Here is an 11,783-nt window from a genome sequence, read left to right on the forward strand (position 1 = left end):
GGCCATGCAAAGCAGAAAAGCAAACATCAGACCCAATGTTGAAGTTTGTTCATGAACTTCATAGAAACTTAGAACTGGGTGCAGCCAGCCCCACAACTGTTGAAAACTAACAAATTTGAATACAAATATACAAATTTTATAAATATATAAAATTGTTAACAGTCAATGTTCAATGGTATTGTAACAAAAATTACATTATACAGATTTCAAAAACAGTTAAAGAACAAATTTAAGTTGCTATATACAACTTAGTTCAGCATAAACATCACACAGTGGCAAAGGCCATTTTGTCGAGAAGTACATATAACTAATTCTTTCTTAAATCAAGCTTTCATAAATTTTAATGTTGATTCATTATAAGTATAAATAGTTTTACATAATTTTTTTGGTTTTTTATTTGTTTGGGAGGTCAAGTAATTCGTTACAAATTGAAATATAATAAACTGTTGTATATATAAATTGAAATTCGAAATTTTAATATTTATTTAAACAAATTAATGAATATATTAAGAGTCTTTTAGTGATGTGTTAAATGTCTATATAAATTATAAAACTCTTTTATGAGATATAATTCTCTCAACAAGAAATAATTAATCTATCTAATATACCAAACATTCCACTAACTAAAGAAGAGTTTGTTACTCTAACATGCATTGACACTTGCTTGTTGAGTTGTTAGCACAAAAACCCTAAAGCTATATTTGGAATTTTTTAAGAGGATAAACCATAGACTTTTGGTTAAAAATAAATGAACAATTTTATATATCCAAATAGGGATATTTAATTTTTTTATTCTTCATAATTATAAAACTGCTAGCCATAAAAGATGTATAGCAAATAATTTATGATGAATATTGTGAGGTACACGTAGGGCTGGAAGTGAGTTGAGTTGAGTCGAACTGGACCAAATTCAAGTTCGATTCACTAAAATTAAGTTTGGCTCACGGCTCAATTTATTAATAATCGAGCCTATTTCTTAATCTCAAACTCGACTCACCGAAAGCTTACGAGTTGGCTCGAGTTCATGAACTGGCTCAAATAATAAGAATATAATCTATAATTCTATATCAATAAATTATAACTTATATATTTTAAAGAATATTTAAAAAGATCAATTTTATATATTATTTATCTATCAATAAATTATAAATTTTTTATTTATGTCTTACATTAAATTATATATAAAAAATAAATATAAAATTTTAAACAATTAAGATCATTAATATATAAATATAATTAAATATTACTATTTCATATATATATATATATATATATATATAATCGAGCCAGCTCACGAGCTAATGACCTGAACTTATCCAAATTCAAGTTTGGCTCATTTAATTTATGCGCTCAATTTCAAGCTCAATCTTAGCTCATCAATAGCTCACGAGTTTAGCTTATCGAACTATTAATGAGTCAAACTCAAACTGGCTCATAAATTGACTTGACTTTTAACACCCTAATGTTTAGTGGCTGATATTCAAAACCTTGCGAAATTTTTGAAGTAATATGAAATATTTTTATAAAATAATTTACATGTGTAAAAATATTGAATAACTAATTTTTATTAGAATAGTTATTAGTTGAAAAATATAAGTGCATGGATCTGAAAATACTAACAGAAAAAACTGGCATGCTAAACTATGAAGGCACAACAATGACAAGCTTTACTCATACCAAATAATTATAACAAGAAACATCATGGTTACAATTGGCAATCACTCAATAAAAATAAAACAAGACACACAGAAAATCCTAATTCTCTTAATTTGTATAACTATGGCTAAAACAATCGCATATTCTTCCTTCTTAAGGTAAACACTTAATGTTTTGTATCTACGTCCTCGTTAGCTTGCTCTCACTAGTGCACTTGTCTTTTCACCTCAACTGAGCAGTGTATTGCTTTGTATTGCATCGTTCCTGAAGATGGTACGGAGAGAGGGGTGAGAAACAAAAGTTTCTCAGTAGTTTATCTATATGGTGTCATCGTATCCATCCCCAACCACTCCGAATTTTAAAGTAAAAACAGTGATGATGCAATGTTGTTCAATTATTATTTTCAAAAGTCTTGGTTAGTTGGAGTGGTGTGACTTTTAGATGCTTCTCATTTACTTATGTTATGACATATGTGATGTATACAAAATGCCTATAGTGTGAAAAAGGGTTCAAGACCTGATCCCAAGATCAAAGATGATCCAAAAGATGTGAATACAATAGTAAAAATTTCTATTTATACTAAACTATTTACTAGGGTTTATAGAGATAAGTAAATGATGCAGAAATCCACTTCCGGGCCCCACTGGTGTGTGCTAGGGCTGAGCATTGAAGCTTTCATGTGTAGAGACTTTTCTTGGAGTTAAACGCCAGCTTTGGTACCAGTTTGGGCGTTTAACTCTAACTTGTAACTCAGTTCTAGCGTTTAACTCTAGAATAGGACAGGAAGTTGGCGTTTAAACGCCAGTTTGCGTCGTCAAAACTCGAGAAAAGTATGGACTATTATATATTGTTGGAAAGCCCAGGATGTCTACTTTCCAACTCAATTGAGAGCACGCCAATTGGGTTTCTGTAGCTCCAAAAAATCCATTTCGAGCGTAGGGAGGTCAGAATCCAACAGCATCTGCAATCCTTTTTCAGCCTCTGAATCAGATTTTTGCTCAGGTCCCTCAATTTCAGCCAGAAAATACCTGAAATCATAGAAAAATACACAAACTCATAGTAAAGTCCAGAAATGTGAATTTTGCTTAAAAACTAATAAAAATATACTAAAAAGTAGCTAGATCCTACTAAAAACTACCTAAAAATAATGCCAAAAAGCGTATAAATTATCCGCTCATCAGATGCCCAACCTAGAGAGAGTCTTGACTCTTGGGAAAAGCTGGTTAATGCTTTTCTAGCTAAATTCTTTCCCCCTCAAAGAATGAGCAAAACTAGAGTAGAAGTTCAAACCTTCAGACAAAGAGAAGGAGAATTCCTCTATGAAGCTTGGGAAAGATATAAGCAACTGATCAGGAGATGTCCTCCTTATATGCTCTCAGAATGGTCCATCATAGGCGTGTTCTATGATAGTCTATCTGAATTGTCCAAAATTTCATTGGATAGCTCTACAGGTGGATCACTCCACTTGAAGAAAACACCTGCAGAAGCTAGAGAACTCATTGAGATGGTCGCAAACAACCAATTCATGTACACTTCTTAAAGGAATACTGTAAACCATGGGACCTTTCAGAAGAAAGGAGTTCTTAAAATTGATACTCTAGATGCCATATTGTCTCTGAACAAGATCTTGACCCAACAGGTCAATATGATCTCCCAGCACTTGACTAGAATGCAAGCTGCATCTGGCAGTACTCAGGAAGCTTCTCCTGAAGTAGAAGCTTATGATCTTGATCAACCCACCATGGAGGAGGTGAACAGCATGGGAGAATCCTATGAAAACGCCTACAACTCTTCATGGAGGAATTATCCTAACCTTTCATGGAAGGATCAACAGAAACCTCAACAAGGTTTCAATAACACTCAAAGTGGAAGGAACCAGAATAGGTTCAACAACAAACCACCATTCCCATCTTCTCAAGGGAATATGGAAACCTCTAAGCAAATCTGCTCTGACTTAGTCACTTTGGTTTCCATCCTCTCTAAGACCACTCAAAGTTTCATGAATGAAACAAGGTCCTCCATTAGAAATCTGGAGGTACAAGTTGGTCAACTGAGCAAGAGGATCCCTGAGACTCCTCCTGACACTTGATGATTAGATTTTTGACGGTTTAGAATTTCACAAATGAATTCTCGTTGCAAGTATAGTCTCTAAACCAATCGCTAATCCTTTCATACAAAAAGTTGTTTGTCACTAAAACAAACCCCTAAATTTATAAACCGAAGTATTCAAACCTCGGGTCGTTCTCCCTAGGAATTACAATAAAGTGTCTTGTTATTGGTTTGAGTTGTTTTGGGGTTTTGATAAGAGGCATGAAAGTAAATGGCAATAAAAATAAACTAACAACTAAAAAAGGCTCTTGGCAAGGTATGAAAATTAGAAGTCCTATCCTAGTTATCCTTCTCAATTGTGATGAGAATTGTTCATTGCTACCACTTAGTTAACCCTTACTAGATAAAGGAAAGTCAAGTGGATGAATTGACTTGAGCCACAAGTCCTAGCCAACTCCCAAGGAAAGACTAGCTTTAGTGCACTCCAAACCAATTAGCAATCTCTCCAATTATCAATTAACAAAGGAATTAGATAACTCAAGTGTCACTAATTACTCTACCTAGGCCAAGAGGAACAAAATCTAACTAATAGCTATAAGAGACATTTCATCAAACACATAAAAGGCAATAAAAGTAAACAACATAAATTGCAAGAATTAAAGAGAGATCTAACTACAAAGGCAAGAGATTAACAATGGGAAAGCAAAGAAGAACAATTATTATGAATTACCTCTTATTGAATTGAAAGAATGTAGAAGGAACAATACTAGATCTACAACAAAATGTAAGAACAACATAAAGGAAATTACAACAAAAGAGTAGAGGAAGATAAATCTAACAACAAGGAATTGAAAGGTAGAAGTAGAAGAAGATGAATAAAATCTAGATCTAAGAACTAAACCTAATCCTAATCCTAAATCTAGAGAGAAGTGAGAGCTTCTCTCTCTAGAAACTACTTCTAAACTAATCCTAATGTGTGTGTGTGAACTAATGAGTTGGAATCCCCTTTGCTCTTCAATCCTTGGCTTTAAATAGCATCTTTGGCGCCAAAGTTGGTTAGGATTGGGCCCCACAACCCTTCAGAATTCGTTGGCCACGTTTTCATTAAAAATCATAAACCAACACCGACGCGTACGCGCACATCACGCGTACGCGTCCATGGGGTAATTCGCAGGTGCGGGCAAGCGCCAGGTGCGCGCGCGCGTCCATGGGCGAGTTCAACTTCTTTGACTTTTCATGATTTCTCCACTTTGCATGCTTTCCCTCTTCACTCCTTTGATCCATTCCTAGCCCTTTTCAATCTGAAATCACTAACAAACATATCAAGGCATCTAGTGGAATCAAAGGGGGATTAAAACCATCAAATTAAGGGTCTAAAAGCATGTTTTCACATCTAAGCACAAATAAGGAGACAATCACAAAACCATGCTATTTCAATGGATAAATGAGGGTAAAAGGTTATAAAATCCCCTAAAATCAATACAAGATAAACCGTCAAAATGGGGTTTGTCAACACTCTTCCAAGCAACATAGAGGTGAATCTAAGAGAAGAGTGCAAGGCCATAATCATGGAGGTTGAGGCTGAAATTGGAGAGAATGGGATGGTGTTGAACGCCAGTGAAGGATATATCACTGGCAGCGAGCCTGGGGCTGAACGCCAGTGAGGATCCCCTCATTGGGCGTTCAACACCCATCCTGGCAGTAGAGCTGGCATTAAACACCAGTGAGGAACCCCTCACTGGGCGTTCAACGCCCAACCAGGCAGGCTTTCTGGCACTGAATGCTAGTGAGGAACCCCTCATTGGGTGTTCAACGCCCAAACATGCAACTATTCAGGCACTGAACGGCAGTGAAGAACCCCTCACTGGGCATTTAATGTCCGCACACCCAAAGAAGCTGTCGTTGAACGCCAGCAAGGACAACCCTGCTGGGCGTTCAATGCCCAAAACACTAGAGGGACTGGCGTTTAATGCCAGTAAGGGTGCAAAGCAAGGGCATTCAACGCCCAAAGAGCTATTAGAGCTGACGTTGAATGACAATTAAAGCACACCTTCTGAGTGCTTAAGTTCCACTCAAGAACCCTCTATCCCAGAACCAAAGGAAACCATAAAGACCATTGAAGTTCCTTTGCATGCAGTTCTGCAATACATGAGTTCTGATGACTATTCATCCTCTGATGAGCATGAAAACACTAGGGAAGAGCAAGTTGCTCGGTACCTAGGAGCTCTTATGAAGCTGAATGCCAAGTTATTTGGTACAAAGCTTCTGGAGGAAGAACCTCCACTGCTTACCAAAGAACTCCATGCCTTGGTTCAGCAGAAGCTACCTCAGAAGCTTCCAGATCCTAGATGCTTTCTGATCCCTTGCACCATAGGCACTATGACCTTTGACAAGTCCTTGTGTGACCTAGGGTCAAGTATCAACCTCATGCGACTCTCTGTAATGGAGAAGCTGAGAATCCTTGAGGTACAAGCTGTACACATCTCATTAGAGATGGTAGACAAGAAAATGAAGAAGCCATATGGCTTAGTAGAGGATGTCCTGGTGAAGGTTGAAAACCACTACATCCCTGCAAACTTCATTGTCTTGGACATTGGAGAGGATGAGGATGACTCTGTCATCCTTGGAAGACCTTTCCTAGCCACTGCCAATGCTATCATTGATGTGGCTAAGGGAGAACTAACTCTACAACTAGGGGAGGACCACATCTTATTCAAGATGCATCATCGCAATTCTCCCTTAAATAAAAGAGAGATCACTATGCAACACCTAGTGTTCCAACCTTGTCTTTTTCTGCAGAGCATTACAGAGACCCCAGACATCAATTCTAAGTTTGGTGTTGGGCAGCCTTCAACAAGCTCTAAGCACAAAGATACTAAGAGGAAAGTACCTAAAGGCTAGAGGGACAAGAAAGTCCTAACTGAAAGCCTCTCACTTGGCATGAGAGTTGTCTTCACTAAAAAGGCAGTCTTACCACACACAGTGAGTCGTATCTTGTCTTTAGAGCATGAAGGGCTCATTCATGAGAAGACAGGAAGAAGGTTCACTACAAGGGGCAAAAATCTGAGCCCATACTCACCTCCGTAAGGAGCTAACCGTCAAGCTAATGACGTTAAACAGGCGCTTGTTGGGTGGCATTCCAACCTTAATTAATTATTTATTTCTTTTTATTTTGTTTTGTTTTTCTTTTAGGGTCATAATCAAATGCAGCAGTCAGAATAGAGATAGAATTCACAGTAGTAAAAATAGAATACTCTGGATGGAGTGTTAAAGTTAAACGCCAGCCAGGCCATCCTTGCTGGGCGTTTAACACTCCTCATGGGCAGCATTACTGGCGTTGAATGCTAGCCCGGGAGTAGCCCCTGGGCGTTCAAACGCCTGTGCAGAGAAACAGGGAATCTAGATTCCTTAGCCTCTCAGGATCAGTGGGTCCCACAACATCTTCATCTTCCCCACTGTTCATATTTGCTCGAGGACGAGCAAAACTCTTAAGTTTGGTGTTGCAAAAGCTTTGCTTTTTGACTTCTACCACTCTTAAGTATAGAAGAAGATCAAAAGGGTATGAGGGACGAACAACAGAGACAAAGGAGTGATATTGAAGAGATCAACTAGCACATTAGATCCTCAAGGAGGAGCACTAGCCGCCACCATTAAAGGTGGATTCATTCTCTTTTACTCCTTTCCTGTTATTTTTCTGTTTATTTATCTGTTCTCTTATTCTAGTTGCATGATCATTTGCATTAATGTCTTAAAGTTGTAAAATGTTCCATATATTTCTCATCTTACTTAAATGAAAATTTTATTTGAAAAGAATTGAGAGATACATGAATTTCAAGTTTAAAATAAGAATATTTTAATTATGTTAATGTGGTGGCATTGCTTTTGTTTTCTGAATGTATGATTAAACAGTGCATATTTGAAGTTGAAATTTATGAATGTTGGCTCTTGAAAGAATGATGATGAAAGTGAAGTATTATTGGTAATCTGAAAAATCTCAAAAATTGATTCTTGAAGCAAGAAAAAGCATCAACAGAAAAAAAAAGAGGAAAAAAATATAAAAGAAAAAGCAAGCAGACAAAGCCAAAAGCTCTTTAAACCAAAAGGCAGGAGCAAAAAGCCAGTAATTCTTTAAACCAAAAGGCAAGGGTAAAAGGATCCAAGGCTTTGAGCATCAGTGGATAGGAGGGTCCAAAGGAATAAAATCCTGGCCTAAGCAGCTAAACCAAGCTGTCCCTAACCATGTGCTTGTGGCGTGAAGGTGTCAAGTGAAAAGCTTGAGACTGAGCGGTTAAAGTCGTGATCCAAAGCAAAAAGAGTGTGCTTAAGAACTTTGGACACCTCTATCTAGGGATTCTAGCAAAGCTGAATCATAATCCGAAAGGGTTCACCCAGTTAAAGTGTCTGTGACATTATTGTACCCAGTGGTAATACTGGAAAACAAAGTGCTTAGGGCCACTGCCAAGACTCTAAAAAGCTGTGTTCAAGAATAAAAAAGAACTTAACAAGGAGAGTCAATAATATCATCTGGATTCTAAGTTCCTAAAGATGGCAACATCTCTGAGTTTCAATGGATAGTGATATGCTAAAACTATTTAAAAGCAAAAAGCTACTAAGTCCCGTTTATCTAATTGTAACTGAACTTCATTAGAAACTCTGAACTTTATTGTATCTTAATTTTCTTTTTATCCAACTGTGGTTTTAGTTGCTTGGGGACAAGCAATAGTTTAGGTTAGGTGTTGTGATAAGCGGATATTTTATACGCTTTTTGGCATCATTTTCATATAGTTTTTAGCATATTTTATTTAGTTTTTATTAAGTTTTTATAGGTTCTAGTGTTAAATTCACATTTTTGGATTCTACTTTGAGTTTGTGTGTTTTTGAGCAATTTCAGGTATTTTCTGGTTGAAATTGAGGAGCTGGAGCAAAAGTCTGATTCAGAGACAGAGAAAGCACTACAGATGCTGTCAGGATTTGACCTCCTTACACTCGCAAGAGCTTTTCTAGAGCTACAGAAGTCTAAATGGAGAGTTCTAAATGGCTCTGGAAAGCGGACTTCTAGAGCTTTCCAGCAATGTATAATAGTTCATACTTTCTTTTGGATTAGAAGGCCCAAAACCAGCATTCAACGCCAGCCTCTTGCCCCCTTCCTGGCGTCCAACGCCAAAAGAGCAGAGACCGCCATCCAAATGCCCAAAGAGGACCCCCTAGCCAGCTTTCAATGCCCTAGAGGTCCTCTAGCACGTGGAATGCATCAAAGCTCAGCCCAAACACTCACGAAGTGGGTCCCAGAAATAGATTTTAGCACTAAACAGACTGTTTTACCCTTACTAGACATTAGTATAGTTTTTAAGTGTTATTTTACATAATCATTAGAACATCATCTACACCATACATGTTTTACATTGCATTTTTCCATCAGTATGAGTTTCTAAACCTCTTAGGTTGAGGGGAGGAGCCCTGCTAAGTCCTATGAATTAATAAAAGTATTACTGTTTCTTCTTCGATCCATGTTTAATTTATTTCTAAGATGTATATCTGTTCTTCAACATGGTGAATAGGATGATCAGTGACAATTAGCTCTGTTCATCATACTAAGATGAACGTGCCTGACAAACACCCACGTCTACTTGGGTTCGTGTGAATACGTGACTTGAAAGCACGAGCCAACAGCTATGTTTATACATCTCTCAGACGGCTAATCCACGACTTCGTTGGGGACTTCTTGAGACACCAGTTCAGCCAATTTCTAGGGAGATTAGGGTCTCCATGGTATAGGCTAGAATCAAAAGAAGCAGGATTCTCTGATCCGAAAGATTCGACCTTGTCTGTGGTATTTTGAGTAGGATCATCAGGAAAATAAACTGCCAAAGCTTCACCCTTTGTTAGATTTGATGACCATGGCCAACGGCGTTCAATCTGTAACAAAGGAGATCAATGACCACGGCCCATGGTGTTGATCACATACAGCCTGCCATAGAAGACATCACTCACATGCAGAGAAGACAGTGATACCAGAGTTAATTTAGAAAGGCAAAGCAACTCCAATCCTCAACTATATCCTTAAAGTATTAGCACCCTATTATAATAATCCTAAACTCTATAACCCAACAACCTCTTCAACTGCCTGAATAAGATCTGCAAGATAACCATAGCTTGCTTCAAACCACAATCCTCATGGGATTGACCCTGACTCGCTCAGGTATTACTTGGACAACCCAGTGCACTTGCTGGTACAATAGTACCAAGGTGTAGGGATCCGTGCTACCAACAATGTTATCAAGAACTCTCAAATGGTTATGGGCATAGTTAGGTAAGAGAAAAATAAAAATAGAACTCCTTTAAAAGATCCAAAATATTACTATAAGACACCACATTTTTCAACAAAGAAAGTTCATATCAAAGAGTATGGGATTCCTAAAGAAGAGTATAAACAATGACAAAGATGGATAACCCAAAAGATTCAAGCAAACACCGAGGAACATAAACAAGCCAGGATATACATTAGATGTAGGACTTGAAGCAAAAGAATTAATCACATTTCAAGAAACGCATAAGAACAAGGAATCTAAGCAGACATGTGCAGTTAAGATCAACAAGAATGCATATGAACAAAGAATAGGGCTGGAAAATAATTAATTTACTTTCTGAGAAAGAAATCTCAAATAAGGACTTTAAGGTAAACCATGAAAGAATAGATACATGATCGAGTAACCTCGAGACACAACTTCTAACATTTAAACCCCGTGACATTCGTTATCTATTACTCCTATATTGTCTATGATAACCCATTAGTGTTCTCATATACATAAACCATTAATCATAAGCTGGCCAAACTTAATACTATGAAGTATGCAAAGATAGGCTAACAACATTAATTACTAGACCTTCATGTGCACAAACTCTAACTCTCATCATCTGGACAAGACCTAAAACATGACAGATGCTCAAAGTATGTAATTGAAGTATAGTCAGTCTATTCCTCAGGCTCTATAGGAAAAACTACTCTGATACCATAATGTAACACCCTCACTATCAGCATGTCATGCTTCTGGATGCGCCACACTAATAGTGAGAATATTACAATGACTTCCATATATTTAATAATAAGATACGAGCCTTTAATTCGAAACCGTATCACTACTTTCTTTGAAAAACAGAAATACCTTTTTATTTCAACCAAACATGCATATATAACCCAATTCAAATCACAATTCTCATATATATATATACACACACACACACACACACACAATAAAATACAACAATCAGATGCGCAGAAGAAATTTCTTAAACTCTTTGTCCGTCCTAAAAAGGAAAATCTGTAGGGGGTGAGAATATCGTCCTCGCTGGTTCTTAGTAGAGAATTTTTAAGAATTGTAATTAGAGGATATTTAAAAGAAAACTGTTTTTCGATTGTAGTGATCGTCGCTCGTCTTATGAATCTTTTTGAAAACCAACTGTTAATCATATAAAACCCCAAACTTTTTTGAAAACTATTAGTTAATTATCCAAAATCTGAATTCATATTTTGAATTTATTAAAACTCCAATTAAACACAATATCTTGTAACCTTTCACTACATGTACCATGTAAGACCCCAGATCTTTGGAAATTAAATAATAAATTATCTATGATTTATTTTATTTATTCGAGAATATATTTTCAGGGATTTTTATATTAATTGAGTACTTTTATATTTTTTATTTAAAGGTTTGGTGATTGAAAAAAATAAGGATTTTACATGCTTTAAATTTGAATAAATAGATTTCGAACTTTATTTCATAATTTAAAGAAAATAAATTTGATTATCTCTAATTATTGAATTATAGTATTTATTTAAAAATAAATTTTAAGTTGATAATTAAATAGTATTTTTATAAATATTATTATTGGATTAAAAATTAATTTTCAATTACTCAATTATCCCTAATTTTATTAAAATTACCAAACTATCCTTATACCTAAATTTTACCAAAAACCTAATTTTTACTACACTCAAACACACACTTTTCCCGTTTACCCAAACCCTAGCCAGCCCCCATACCCAACGAAAGAAGAAAGAAAGGAAAAGAAAGAAG

This window comes from Arachis stenosperma, chromosome 6, assembly GCF_014773155.1.
Source record: "Arachis stenosperma cultivar V10309 chromosome 6, arast.V10309.gnm1.PFL2, whole genome shotgun sequence".
NCBI classification, from domain to species: Eukaryota; Viridiplantae; Streptophyta; class Magnoliopsida; order Fabales; family Fabaceae; genus Arachis; species Arachis stenosperma.